The sequence below is a fragment of the Dromiciops gliroides genome, chromosome 4 (genome assembly GCF_019393635.1).
Source record: "Dromiciops gliroides isolate mDroGli1 chromosome 4, mDroGli1.pri, whole genome shotgun sequence".
NCBI lineage: Eukaryota > Metazoa > Chordata > Mammalia > Microbiotheria > Microbiotheriidae > Dromiciops > Dromiciops gliroides.
In genome coordinates, this window is record NC_057864.1 from 125,389,008 (window position 1) to 125,404,823 (window position 15,816).

Sequence of the window (15,816 nt, forward strand, 5' to 3'; positions counted from 1 at the left end):
TTTACACACAGTGTATGTGTGTCTATGTACATAAATGGCATATAAGATATGCATATCACACACCTGTGTGTGTGCATACATGCATGCCAATAGTTCAGGGAGCAGATTGGGATCATCAAACTGATATTAAGCAAAAATCTACCACTATTCTGGTAATGCTGTATTCTGGTGAGTCCTGGAATCCGATAATCTTTGAAGAGTCACAATTGTATGTGAACCCAAGGGCAGTGAAGAGGTCTATGTGATGGGTTCAAATAGGCTGTCAAATACATTTTAAGTTAAAATCTATTTATGCGAAGTGATGGGAGGGATCTTATCTGGGTTGATAATCAACCTGGAGAAGGAGATAGATACTGGATTTGGAATCAGGAAGAGCTAACTAACTGTGTCTGAATCCTGGCTCTGTCACTTACTAGCTGTGGAACCCTGGACAAGTCACATCATCCCTTTTGGCACCAGTTTCCTCATCTGTGAATTGGACTGATAACCACCAAAGATGCCTTCTGGTTTTAAATCTATGATCCTGTGATCTGAACAGAAAAAGAAATAGACCAATCATGTAACAAAGGTATGAATGGGATGGGACCTGTGCTGACCAAAATCACAGATCCCTGAACATATTGAAGTCTGATAATATTTTCAGAGAAAGGAACTGTCACAAGTAAATCGGTTGGTGGGGGTACTTGTGTATTCTCCTTTAAACAATTACACCCTCTTGCACACAAATACAATTAGAATAAAATAATCTTTTATTAAGGCGCTAGAGAAAGTTGACCAAGAGAGTTGACTATGGGTAGATGGTTCAGAGACCTTTTCTGAGATACCTATCTCCTTGAACAAGAGAAAGACTATAGCTTTTCCAGATGGTCGATAGGGTGATCACCTGAGCCCTTATTGGGGGTGGTTTGGGAGAAGGTGGATGAGGGGTGGTTGTTCTGATTTCTGAAGCTCTCTCTGTCCTGTTGGTGCCACTCAGGCAGTAGCCATGCCTAATAGGCTTATCTTTCTTGCTTCTCAAAGTGTGTTCATCCTTCAGTTGAGCTTCTCAAGGAGAGTTACCCCAGACGTGTGTCCTTTAGTTTAAAGGACAGAGACTTTTTTGGGGGGGGTGAGGCAATTGGGGGTAAGTGACTTGCCCAGGGTCACACAGCTAGTGTCATGTGTATGAGGCCGGATTTGAACTCAGGTTCTCCTGACTCCAGGGCCCATTTTCTATCCACTGTGCCATCTACCTGCCTCGTTTAGCTGGCCAATTTAAACTTTAACCCTAACCCTATAACAGGAACAATAAAGAGAAGGTATTTTTCTTAATTATCTATTGAAGAGTGCTTCACCTGGCCCCTTTGGCTGATTGCTTTTCCTATAGGCTGCTCTTGCAGTGAAGAGCCTTTTTTGTTTTGTTTTAGGTGGGGCGGGGCAATGAGGGACTTGCCTAGGGTCACACAGCTAGTAAGTGTCAAGTGTCTGAGGTCAAATTTGAACTCAGGTCCTCCTGAATCCAGGGCTGGTGCTTTATCCACTGCACCACCTAGCTACCCCCAAGAGCCATTGTTTTAGATGACTGTGATGCTTCCTCTTTGTCAGAACCTTTTCACAGCTGGCTGCTTTCCATTCTTTAAGTATTGCTCTATCCCAGGGTTTAGGAACAAGTCTAAGTTTTCATAGATCATCTCAAAATGCAATTTCCCTTTCCCATCCATCTATTTCTGGCAGAACACACAGAATAGGCACATTGAATTGGAAAATTACATATTTAGTAAATTTGATTTCAGTTTTAATTTCATTTTGAAAAAACTTTGGAGGCCAACAGCATCCTGGGTCATGTATTCTATTGGAGTTGGACATATCAGTTGTGTATTAGAGCTGCTGCTTCTACAGAACTTTCTATTTCAGGGAATTATTCACTGGGATTAATTTCAAATAAATGGGCAGGATGTGCAGATAAGTGATTTTTGAAACAATGTCTTCCCCTCTGCTATTTTTGTTGTAACCTTGAAAAAAAAAAGAAGGTTGACTTTCCTTTGCAGTTTCCTTAATGGAGTTGCTGGCAAGGCTTGCTGGCATTAGGATGAAGACTATGTGCTGATTGTATAGAAAGTTGGTCACAGTTTACACCTTCCATAGTTCATTTTTATTTTGGTATTTCAGAGTTAGAAGAATTTTTGTTCTCTCTTAGTTTTGAGGAAAAAGCCCTCTTCATCTTTAAAAACGAACTGAAAAAATGCTTGTTAGCCTTTGCAGGAGTTTGTGTATGTACATGTAGATTCTATGTTCACCTTATTGGCAACAAATGTTGTCTACCATGTCCTAAATTCAGATTACAGGGCTCAGACTCATCTTCATTTAGGAATTTTATGGTGTGGGTGCTGGATTGAATTTTATTTATTATTAAATTTATTTTTGAGATAGAAGACATTGTTATGCTGCAGAATTTGAACAGTATCCAAATTTTGAAAGAAAAATTCCTTGCTAGTGACTTTATGTAGTAAATGATTTGATTTGATTTGCAACTAAAACAGAAACATGAAAACCTGAAATTTTCCATATCTTTTCATTTTAGCCCATTAGTCCATAATAATTCCTTAAAGACCAAGGAATAGAATTTTATATTACTGAGAATAATCATATTATCTTTCAATTTGAATATTTTAATCATTACTTTATTTAATGATTTACTTTATTTCAACCTCTGAGCCTCTTTCTAAATCCATTTCCACTCCGGGTTGGCGTGAGAATTTCTTCTTACTACTAGAGGTCTGCACCAATCATCTGCACTACAAAGGAACTCCATCTCATCCTATTTTAGTCATCTGGGAAGGGTAAATATTTAGAAGAACTTCATTACAATAGCTGAAGGAGAAGGAAATTAAAGTTTGGTGAGATCTTCTTTTAAGAGTGCTTTGGGCTTAAAATGTGTATGCCTTTGTCAGAAGGGGGAGAAAAAAGGCCGCAAATTTTCAGGTTAAAGTAGAGGGAATTTTTTTTCTTCATGAATGACTTGAGGAAAACTTTTAAAACATCCGTTACATTTGTTTCCCCTCTGTTTTTCCCCCTTTCTAACAACTTTGAAGCTTGCTGTAATGTTTTGTTATTTTCCATTTTTCCAACCCACTTCTCCAGGGAACCTGCTCAAACTAGCAAAACATTTTATAATCATACTATTTGAATTTTCTGTCTTTTATAAAAAGCCTCTTTGGTGCAGCCTGTATGACTACTAATTATGTGGTGGCCTAATTCTGGGAAAGAGATAAGGAGATACTGACTATTAAAGTGTATGAGGAATTGTGATTAAGTAAAATTTACATTTGGGATAGGAAAAACATTTTTTTGTTATTTGAGAAAAATCAGTTTTTAAAATATTTTTCTTGGGGGCATTTATAATTTGGGGTTTCCTTGGCAAAAAAACAACAACAACACTGGAATGGTTTGCTATTTCCTTCTCTAGCTCATTTTACAGATGAGGAAACTGAGGAAGACCAGGTGAAGTGACTTGCCCATGGCCACACAGCTGGTAAGTGTCTGAGGCTGGATTTTAATTCAGGAAGACTCTTCTTCTTGACTCCAGGCTGGTGCTCTATCTACTGTGTCACCTAGCTGTCCCTATCCATCTAATGCTAAGTAATACCCAAGGCTTTGCAGATGACTCACAGGAACATGCATAATAACCATAACTGATCTTTTTTTTTTTAACTTGTAGGTTAAGTCCTTTTCATGGCCACTGGAAAGTTGTTCATGGATATTAGCAATGATGACAGTGATTCAAACATTTATTATTTTTTTCTTTTTTTTCCTTCAGGGCAATGAGAGTTAAGTGACTTGCCCAGGGTCACACAGCTAGTAAGTGTTAAGTGTCTGAGGTCAGATTTGAACTCAGGTCCTCCTGAATCCAGGGCTGGTGCTCTATCCACTGTGCCACCTAGCTGCCCAAACATTTATTAAGGATACTGTATTAGGATACAGGGATAAAATAATGGTTCTGATGGAGTTTACTTTCAATCAATGTGATATGACACACACAAATACATGTAATGAAAAATAATTCATAAGAAGTGAAACAGCACACTGTATGAGATCCAAAGCTGAAAATACATTATGGTTAGGGGGATTGGGGAGGGCATCATGGAACACATGGCATCTAAGTTGGGCCTTGAGGAAGAGAGAGATTTTAATGGGCAGAGCTGAGGAAGGAGTGTATTCTAGTCTCTGCAGATGTGCTGAGCCAGCATGAAACTTATGTCTTTAACAATACATTCTAGAATGTAGCAGAAATCCAAAATCAGACTTATTATAGAATCCTTTCACTTCTCCTTATTGAAAATTAGGAACTTAGTAAAGGATTTGCCCATCTCAAGTTCTGTGGCATCTGTTTTGCGTGATTTTTCAGAAACCACCAGTGGCAGTTCATCAATCATATTAGAAAATTCTTATAGTAGCTGGCATATACGTTCCTGTATCCAGTTCATTTGACCTCACTTCAGGTTCACCAAGTGATCTTTATACATATTCTTACTTGTCTGGGGTTTCAGCTCCTCACTAGTCATTTTTGTTTTAACTTTTCTAGTTTGGTAATAATTTTCCTTGCTAGAATAAAAATGATAATACTGAAATAACCATGTACATAAACATAAACAGATGTACAAACAGGTCTATGAAATCAGAGGAAGAAAAGGTCATTATCATTTGCTGGAGGATAGCAAGGAAATTTTCCCTCAGGAGATAAAATTCGAGTTGAGTTATTCCCTATATCAAAATCTAATTGGAAACTAACTATATAAAAATCTAACTGGAAGTGGAAAATTGTAACTTTTGTTGAAATTATGCACAGAGTAGACATTTCATAAATATTACTTTAAATGGTGAGAATAGGAACTTATTTAGGGGGCTGAGTAAGAGAGTGTAAATTATTGCTTTTAAAAGTAGAAACTAAGGAGCAGACAAAACGGTGTGGCTTGACGGGGTGGGGGGTGTAGTAACAAGATCAAATGATTTTTTTCCTGTTTTGTTTTTTTTTAAATGATGGGGGGGGCAGGTAGGCGGCCCAGTGGATAAAGCACTGGCCCTTGATTCGGGAGGACCTGAGTTCAAATATGACCTCAGACATTTGACACTTACTAGCTGTGTGACCCTGGGCAAGTCATTTAACCCTCATTGCCCTGCAAAAAAAATAAAAAATAAATGATAGGGAGAACTGAGGATCATGTTTGTACACAGAAGTGATGGGTTATAGGAAAAAAAAGTAGAGACTGAAACAGTGTGACACTTAAATATATTTACTGTTCATGGTTTAACCATGCTAGTATAATAAATATGACAATATTACCTTAATAAATGTATAGTTTTAGTACTATGACAATCAAATTACTAGTCATACTCCATAGAGCTAGTCAAAATAATAAAACATTCATTTGTAAGAGGAGAAGGTCCATAGTCTCACGAGAAATCATGACAAAAAGTACAAATAAAGGGGTCATCTCAGTACTAGTCTTTAAATTATGTGATAATATATTATTCATCAACAATTTTTTTAAAAGGAATGTAAATCTGTGGAGTAGACTATGAATAAATGAATGGGAAGGCATGTATTAATTGTCTACTGTTCCAGAACACTATATTAGTTTCTAGGGATAAAAATACAAGAATGAGGCAATTCCTGCCCTCATGAAGCTTACATTCTAATAGGGGAGGTAACACAGAAAGGGGAGTGGTGACAGGGGAGGGGAGTTTTGTATTTGGGGAATCCCAGTGATTATGAATGGATACCCTTGGGCAGTTGATAGTTATACCAAATTTTCCAGTAGTAGTAGAAATACTGCTTTATTTATTGTACTTAGGCCAAGAAGTAGAAAACATGGGGGAGAAAGGTCATAGTGCAAAGTGTTGTAGTCATGCTTGTTGTTGTTGTCTATTCTTCGTCCTTCATTTTTATAAAAGGACCGATGATATCATGGAAGTGATATCTTGACTTACTCATGAATTGGATTTAAGTGAGGCCGAGTTGGGCAGAGTTGTCAGCCTCATTCTCTCCTCCAGAGTAATCAAAGTCTAGTGGCAAAACAAAAGTTGAGATGACAGGCAATGGCCCATGCCTTTTCTTTAAAGTTCAGCAGCAGCACTGCCTTTTCTATGTGAAGTCTTTCTTCATCTCCCCAGCTGCTAGCACTGCCTTGTACCAAATTATCTTGTCAGGGCAGATAGCAAGATATGTAGGTAAACCCTTCACAAATAAGAAACAGAAGAATTTGAGAATAGTTATGCAATGTTTGATAAATTCAAGAACATCAATTATTGGGGAAAGGATTCCTTTTTTGCTAAGACTGTCAGGAAAACGAGAAAGCAAGTTGGGAGAGAACAAGTATAAAACCATTATCTTATTGCCCAATTTTAGCTCTCCATGTAAGCTCCTTGAGGTCAGCAACTATTTCATTTTTATCTTTTAGTCCCCTAACCCTAATTTAGTTCCTGATACATAGTTAATAAATACTTGTTTATTGACCATATACCATAATAAACTGAGTGGATACACAATTTGAATATGTCACATCATGAAACAGGGTAGAATGAATTCAGGTACCTTTTATAGCTATGTCTAGGGGAAGACATCTTACTAAACAGGAATAGAGATCATAAAAGATAAATTAGTTTTGAATAACTAAAATTAAAAAGCTTATCCATGAATAAAATCAATGAAAATGTAATTAGAAAAGAAATGAAGTGATAAAAGTGTATCATGTAAAATATAAAATCAAAAAAATGTTGGGAATTGACACAAATATGTAATACTAGGAGCCATTCCCCAACAGATAAGTGGTTAAAGGCTATGAACAAAGTATTTTCAAAAGAATTGCAAACTATAAATATCAAATGAAAACATGAATCAAATCATTAATAGTAAGAGAAACAAATGAAAACAAGTATGAGGTTTCATCTCATTATAGCAAAGATGACAAAATATGATCCTAGTGTTAGTGGGAAAATAGACATTTTGCTGTACTCTTAGTGGACCTATATAGTGATCCAGCTATCCTGGGTTTCAGTTGAAATTATATAAGAAAAGTGACAAAACTTTCTGTAGTCTTTTTTTTTTTTTTTTTTGCGGGCAGTGAGGGTTAAGTGACTTGTCCAAGGTCACACGGCTAGTAAGTATCTGGTATCTGAGGTTGGATTTGAACTCAGGTACTCCTGAATCCAAGGCTGGTGCTTTATCCACTACGCCACCTAGCTGCCCCCCTTTCTGTAGTCTTTAACCCAGTGATGCCAGTTCTGGACATATACACCAACAGTATCAAAGGACTATGAGAATAAAGTATTGTATACATTGGCAGGTGGGGCTAAAACTGGATCTCATTTTTTGCTTGATTGCTTTTCTTTGTTACAAGGAAAGGTTTAATCTGTAGGGGATAGTGGATTGCAAATATTGTGATGCATCAGTAAGACACACTTAAAAATTTTAACTTAAAAACCCAAAATGGTTGTTTGGACAAGATATTCTTCAAATTTCCCTTCTAGCTCTAACTCTGCTATTTTATTGTCATTTCAATCGAACATATTTGTTAAGCACCTGCTTTAAATAAGGAGTGAGTGAGGTGCTGAGCATGTGAAGAGAAAACCCGAACACTTCCTGCCTTTAAAGAACTTAAATTCTGCTCTTTCCTACATGCTCAAAAGAGATCATATTTGTAAAGCACAGTGTCAGTCACATAGTAGGCACTTAATAAATGCTTATTGTCTTCCCTTCTCCTATCCTCCCTTAGCACTACTGCTAGTAGTTATTTTTTTGGTTTGGGGGCTTTTTTAATCCTTACTTGGAATGTATTGAAGCAGCCCAAAGTTTCTACCATTGTTGAAAGAATAAAATCCAAATGTAAATTCTGAAAATTATTATAATAAATGGATAACTATATGGAGATAAAATGTACCTCTCCCTTGGGTAGTAATAGCTAAATTTCCTTAAGAAGGATTACCTTGGTACAAAAGTCAGCTGAGTATAAATATGGCCATGTGCCAAGTCTTTGAAGTTTCTCTGCTTGCATTAACTAACCCCCTCTGCTCCAAAGGTGCAGGAAGCTAGGGAGGGGTTTAGTGTCAGAATTGTGCTAGTCCAGTCTGTCTTGTGTTGAGCCTTCTTTGAAGAAGAGTGATTCAAGGCAATCTCTGCTTACATAGGGGAAGTCTTTTGACCTAGAAGTTTAGAGAGAAAAATCCATTGCCAGAAGGGGGTTGAAGATACTTAAAAGTGATTTGAGCTGGCATATGTGTTTTAATAATAGTTTGAGGGAAGGAGGGAGGGAAAGAGAGAGAGAGAGAGAGAGAGAGAGAGAGAGAGAGAGAGAGAGAGAGAGAGAGAGATTGATTTTTCATGTTTAATTTGGTTTGCCAAAAGGCAGATGATTTGCTGTTCAAAGTGATTTGATGGGAATTTGCCAAAAGCTTCAGGGGCACTTATGCTTTTTACAGCTGTAGAATCCTGATAAAGATCAATTTAATGATAAATATGTGACTTTGTAAGTTGAATATTATGCAAACATGATATTTGATTGGGATAGATAAGCAAGCTAAAATGGATTTTGATTGGGAAGAAAAAATGTATAAAGACTCAGGCTTAGAGATACCAAACTATCAGATTTCTGCTTAGATATCAGGTTAAAGGGGCTTTACAAAATAAAAGCTGGTGTGTGTTACTCTCATCCAGCCTGTTAAGGCAAGCACATTTCTGAAATATTTGTGAGACTGCTTGAAGTATAAGCCATTATTTTCTTGCTTCTTTGTTATCTTCCTTGACTGCTGTTCTTCTGATCATAGCCAGATCATCTGGAACTTTTTTATACTCTTCCAATTAAAGGAAACCTGTCGTTGTATTTTCTCTATTATTGTTAAATTCATTGTTCAAAATCTCAACTGATTTCAAATGGACTGGTTTCTTGTACCATTGATAATTGGTGCCAGATTGATGGCTCTGTGTACCTCCTTTAGGGTTTTGATTCCTTGGAATACAGATTGGAGGGTTTTTGGTTAGAATCTGTTCAAAAGGGAGTAGTACAAAAATAACCAGAAATGAGATCACCAAACCATTGTCATCATTGATTCTTTGATGAGGTGGCTTCGGCAGAGATGCTCAAGATGAATAGTTTTCAAGGTAGGATGCTTTTGATCCTTTGGTCTTAGTTCTCTAACATCTTCAGAATTTGGAAGTGATCATATCTAATGTGCATTCTGCTTATGGAGGAAAGAAAAGTTTCACTATGTGCCATTTGACTTCTGAGAACAGCCAGAAACATTTTAGCACATATAGCCTTGACCATTTCTCCTTCCTCCTTCCTTTTGACTGCTTAGCATAACAGGTCCCTAAGTAATATTTTTTTTCAAGATGTGATAGGCTTGTACAAAACTCTTGGAACCAATGGTAATCAACATTGTATGCCTATGCTTCTTCTCTGAGCACCACTTAGAATTGAATTCAATAGTTTCTTCCCATGGGTTTTATAGGAAGGGAAAATGAGAAAAAGAGAAAGCAGAATTAAAATTTCCTGGCTTATCATCTTTACATTTGTTTTAAAAGGGAAATAATTTCACTATTTGTTAGCTTTTTATAGGCTAGCAGAATATTGTGGATAGGGAGAAGGTAAATTATAACTAGACATAATGGAAAGGAATAGTCCACATTTTGAGCTTTTCAGTTTTAACAGAATACTTAAAACAAATTCTTGTTTTTCTGATAGTTAGATAAAACTTGATGTCCAAAGAGTAGGTGAATAATAAATCTTTTGGTTTTATTTTAGAAAGTATTTCTTACTCTCTCCATTTTTTAATACCTCCCCCATTCCTGCAAATTACCATCTATTTATTTTGCATATATATGTATATACACATACATACATACATACACATACACATATATATGTTGTGAGAAAATAATTACTAGTGGTGGACTTCTGGGAGAAACCCAGACCTGTTACTGTTGGCTGCTCTTTCCCCTTCCCCCTCCCTAGTTTGGGATGAGCCTTCAGTTTAACAAAAGGAATGCAGATTGACCTTTCTGATTTTAGGGGAGGAAACACACCTTGACCACCCCCCAAGTCATGCCAATCAATGGAGCTGAATGATGCTAACCAATTAGCTTAGATCAATGTGTGGTGACTCGCCTATACCTGAAAGAGGATAAAAATCCCTGGGAACACAAGGGTCTCTCTCTTATGCTCATCTCTTACTCTCTTACTCTTGGCCCTCTCTCCCCATTGCCTTTCCTGGGACTCTTCATGATGGGTACACAACTGTTCAGGCCTGTAAGGCCTGTAACTATTGGAGAAGTCAGATAGACACATGTTCAATACTTTAGTAATATGGGATCTTAATTAATAATAAATGCTTGGTTCATTCCTGGGTTACAGCACCAAAAAAAAAAAAATGCTTACTGCCAAAACTGGTGCAATAGCCTTTAATTTATAAGTAGCAATATTTTTAGAAACTCCAGCTAGTCCCACAATATTTCAAATAACACAATGTTGACTCCCTTGATGGAATATAAGCCCCCTGAAGGCAAGGACTATGTTACTTTTGTCTTTGTATCCTTAGTACCTTGGCAAGAGCTTTGCACAAATTAAGTACTAAATAAATGTTTGTTGATTAATTAATTCTTCTATGATAAGAGAATGGTCTTGCCTTCCTTTCTTTTCGTTCCAGTTCAGGCATCATCAAGTCCATTTTAAAACCTTCCCTGAGTTTTCCCACCAGAAAAGAATCCTTTACCTCTTCAAATTTCTTTTACTGATAGTTTTCTTTTTATTATAGTTGTATACACATCTTATTCCGCTCATTGTGTTGTCTTATAAGCTATGCGAAGAAAGACTTTTATTTCTAGTTTTTGTGTTCCTATTTCCCTAGTATAATACCTGCAACATAACAGGCATTTTATATATCAATCAGTTTATCAACTAGTATTTATTTATTAAGCTTCTGATCCATTCCAGGCAAAGTATTAGAGAGCCCAAGGATATAATAACAAATGTGAAACAGGCTCACTAAACTCTAGAAGTTTATATACCTGCATGTTGAATTAATTTTTATACAATTGACTGGTGAACTCATTTTAAGATGTATCTTCTATGTGCCAATTTTTAAGAGTCTCAGAAAAATGGTGAGTTAAATTTTGCTTGGGAGAAGATGTAACTTAAGAATAAGGTAAACAAAAAATTTCTCAAAATAAGGGAAAAACCAGTATTAAAGAAATTTCCCTTCAATCCAGGGAAAGTTGCATTTTTGTTTGACCCCTACAAGTCTTATCTCTGCTATGGAATGATAAATAAATATATTTAGCCTGACCTGAATGCTTTACTCTAACTTTTCAGTGCTTCCATGTTTCTTTTAAAAGTTCTATTAAAAGGTAGCAAATGAGAAATGCTGATAGAATTGAAATGACATCCCCTGGCTTTTGGCAGAGTACTTTTCTTTAAAATAAAGATTTCTAATATGTTTTTTATTTTATGCCTAAAATCATAACTGGATAACATAGATATATTTAGATGACCACTTGGGGTTTTGAAGAACTTACAAAAATGTTTGAAATAATTGTTTTGAATATTTTTCATTTTTCTATTTTGAGAAGTGAACATCAGCCTGTTAAAGATGAAAATTTTCATTTTCTTGTCCCAGTTATTGAAATATCCATTTGAGGCTAGGTCATAAGTGGATAAGTGGTCAAAGGATATGAATGGACAATTCTTAAAGGGAGATAGGCTAGTTATCAATAGCCATATGAAACAATGCTTTAAATCATTAATGATTAGATATGCCAATCAAAGCATCTTTGGGGTTCTGCTTTATACTATGAGATTGTCAAGGATAACAAAAAAAAAAGGCAAATGACAAATGTTGGAGAGGTTGTATGGAAACAGACGCATTAATGCAGTGTTGGTGGAATTGTGAATTCTTTCAGCCATCCTGAAAAGCAATCTGGAACTATATCTAAAAGGTTACTGAACTGTGCATATCTTTTTATCCTGCAATAAGAGATTAAAAAAAAAAGAGGAAAAGGACTCATATATACAAAAGTATTGGGGCAGCTAGGTGGCTCAGTGGATAAAGCACCAGCCTTGAATTCAGGAGGACCTGAGTTCAAATCCAGCCTCAGACACTTGACACTTACTAGCTGTGTGACCCTTGGCAAGTCACTTAACCCTCATTGCCCTGCAAAAAAAAAAAAAAAGTATTTATGGAAGCTCTTTTGTGGTGGCAAAGAACTGTAAACTAAAAAGGTGTCCAGCAATTAGGGAGTGGCTGAACAAATTATGGTATATGAATGTAATAGAATGGTGTTATGCTATAAGAAATGATGAAAGGAACAGTTTCAGAGAAATATGAGAAGACTTTTGTGAATTGATACAAATTGAAGTTAGGAGGACAAATTATATGATAACATTGTAAAAGCAAAAGAACTTTGAAGACTTGAGAACTTTTTCAATGCAAGAGTTAACCATGATTCTAGAATACTGATGTTGAAGAATATTATTTACCTTCTCCCAGAGAGGTGAGGGACTAAAATATACATAATGAGTTACACATTTTTTGGACATAAACAGCATGGGATTTGGTTTTGCTCAACTCTGCACTTTTTTTTTTCTGCTGTTGTTGTTCAGTAGTTTCAATCATATCTGACTTTTTGTGACCCTATTTGGGGTTTTCTTGGCAAAGATACTAGAGTGGTTTGCCATTTTTTTCTCCTGCTTATTTTGCAAAATTTAAGCAAACAGGTTTAAGTGACTTGCCCAGGGTCACATAACTAGTAAGTGTCTGTGGCTGGACCTGAACTCAGGTCTTCCTGATTCTGGGCATGGTGCTTTGTTACAAGGATTTTATTCTGTTTTGGTTTTTAGTAGGTGGAGAGGTAGAAGAAAGCTAAAGACAAAGGCATATTAATTGAAAAAAATTAAAACTAAAACTAAAAGGCTAGTTCTTGTTTGCTAAGATCACTGACATTCAAGGTTTTCCTGGCGAAATCCTTTAAATAGTTGCTGGAAGGAGGAATTAAAATAACTATTTAGTTCTATATGGAATTTACTTTCATAGAAGAACAATTGTCATCTCAAATGTACCCAAAAAGTCTTTGTTCTTAATGTTTTCATTTTTTGACAATAACTTGTTTGTAACAAAATCCTTCTTGAATTTTCAAATGGTAGTTTGCTAATTCAATGACTTTTAAAATACATTTACTACAGTGAATATTGATTTACTGATTCCCCCATTTCACAGGGACACTGGTCCTCCATAGGAGGATTCACCCTGTGTGCTTCTGCTTCCTCTTCCAGTAACCTTTTAGCTTCCCTGGGCCTTACTGCTATTAGGGCCTTTCATACTGCTGGGCTAGGAGAATGAGCCAGGGGTAGGAAATCTCTATTTATATATTTTAACTTGTGGGTTCTCAGATTATTATCATTTTTGAAGATTTTGAATTTTCATCCCTTATCCACTTGAATCTACTTAATTATTTAACTCATGCAGGGATGGATTTGTCTGTTGGGTCAATGATTAGACATCAAGACCAGGTAGGTCCGTGAATCTGGATAAATTATATAGAAGAATTGTATGGTGATGTTTTCACAAGATTAAAACTAGCATTTCTGATGAGATTCCAAAGCTCTTCATGAAACAGTATGAAAAGTCTTCTAGTGTCTGTCAGAAGCATTAGGATTTAACATTGCTTATTAGTGCTTTCTGGCTGGAACTAGATTAATTTCAAATAAAAAATCTTAGCTGCCTAGATAATCTGAAGATTTATATGTCATTTTTTCTTTTTTCTTTTCTTTTCTTTTGGTGGGGCAATGAGGGTTAAGTGACTTGCCCAGGGTCACACAGCTAGTAAGTGTCAAGTGTCTGAGGCCGAATTTGAACTCAGGTCTTCCTGACTCCAGGGCCAGTGCTCTATCCACTGCGCCATCTAGCTGCTGCCCCCTACTTGTCATTTTTTAATGGAGAAAGCCTGAAATGCTTATTTATTCCATCATTTTCAGTAGTCAAAAGGCTACTTCTTCCCTCTGTACTATGAACATGCCAGCAATCCTCTTAGATATCACTACTTTTATCCAAAGCAAAGATAATGTACAGCTTATCTTTAATAATGTTAATCAGATTGTTTGTAAAATAACTTTGAGTCTTGTCATTAATTTATGTAATAAAAAGACACTTGACATTATTATATTTATAATGACTCCTTTATGGTTCTAGGAAGCTTTAGTGACTTGTAAGAGGTAATCTAATGAACCTGTCACTAATAATTGCATTCTGTACTTAATAGTATTGGTGGAATCTAGAAGTTATGAGGTGAGCCCCATTCCCTCGGGGAAGACGTTTTTTAAAGCATCTATAACTTAAATTTTCAGAATATATTTTTGTGGTCAAAAACTCCACTGTTCTTTAAATATATTTAATTTCTCTGTCTTTGACACTGAAGGGTTTGGAATTTTAGAACATAATAAAAATACAAGTAGAAGCATTTTGGACCAGTGTTTTAAGAAATATACCCTATGAATCATGGATCAGAGGAACATGTCTTCCATTTAAATCTTAAACCCACCAGCCTTCACCATCAGTAGTGCATTTGGACTGTCATCTTTGTTTCTCCTTTTTGTCTTGATATCTTGCAGACCAGCTGTTGACATTTGATATTCACTAGCTATATTCTTTGAGGAAAAACATAAGCCCTTTTATTAAACCCTGTTATTTTAAAAGACCTGGTCATTTTCTCTGAGATTATGGCTTATAGCATTTAGAGGAGCTCTAAAAACACAAGACTCTAAATTACATTTTTTGGGGGGTGGAAACAATCCAATTTTATTAGCAAATCTTAAGCTTATTATTATTTGTTTTTTTTTCTTTTATGGCACATCATCTGAGTTTATATATCTCAAGATTCATAGGTATAGGGACTGGACCAGTCATTTCAATGGCAGTGAGGAAGGGGCAAGGTGGTGACAATAAGCATTCATTTAGCATCTTCTCTGTGCCAGGCACTGTACTAAGTACCTTAGAAATATTATCTCATTTGATAAGAAGTTCCCATGTGAGTAAATTCCCTCTCTGAATACAGGTCTACACCTTCTGTGTACCTTATAGTTTTAAAAGAGTTGCCTAGAACACAGACAGGAAGTAACTTCCCTAGGTCACAGATCATTATGTGTCAAAGGCAGGCCTTGAACTGAAGTCTCCTTGGACTCAAAGCCTGCTATCTAGTCACTACACTACACTATACTACACTATCCTTATAATTCATATCTGGGAACATCTATAATCAATAAATATTAATTAAGAAGTCATGACCTCTTGAGTCTCAATTTCCTCATCCATGAAGTGAATATAACACCTTTCTCCCTGGGTTGTTGAAATACTTGTTGTCATTCAGTCGTTTCTAACTCTTGGAGATCCCATTTGTGGTTTTCTTGGCAGAGATACTGCAGTGGTTTGTCATTTCCTTTTCCAGCTCTTTTTACAGATGAGGAAACTGAGGCAAGCAGGGTTAAGTAACTTGCACAGGGTCACACAGCTAGTATCTGAGGCCAGATTTGAACTCACAAAGGTGAGTCTTCCTGATTCCAAGCCTGCTCCTTTATCCACTGTGCCACCAAGCTGCCCTGTTGAGATACTAAGATAATGTACCTACAGTATTTTGTACCCTTTGAATATGTAAATGTATATGTAAATGTCAAGTATTTATTACTGATATTTATATCGTTATTAATACTATCTCTCTATATAAATCCCCTTCCTGTTAAGCTTTCTGTCATTTGGAATCGATACCATTTTAGCTTCTTGAAATCCATGTTTTCTTTT

At 36.2% G+C, this 15,816-nt stretch overlaps 1 protein-coding gene across 1 annotated transcript in view; it reads left to right on the forward strand.

Moving 5' to 3' along the window:
• The first annotated feature begins 484 nt into the window (after window positions 1-484).
• Window positions 485-15,816, forward strand: part of DISP1 (dispatched RND transporter family member 1) — a 154,001-nt gene continuing 138,669 nt past the window's right edge. Inside the window, exon 1 of the mRNA XM_043964541.1 lies at window positions 485-568. The gene's annotated coding sequence lies outside the window, so the exon portion shown is untranslated. The remainder of the gene's footprint in view (window positions 569-15,816) is intronic.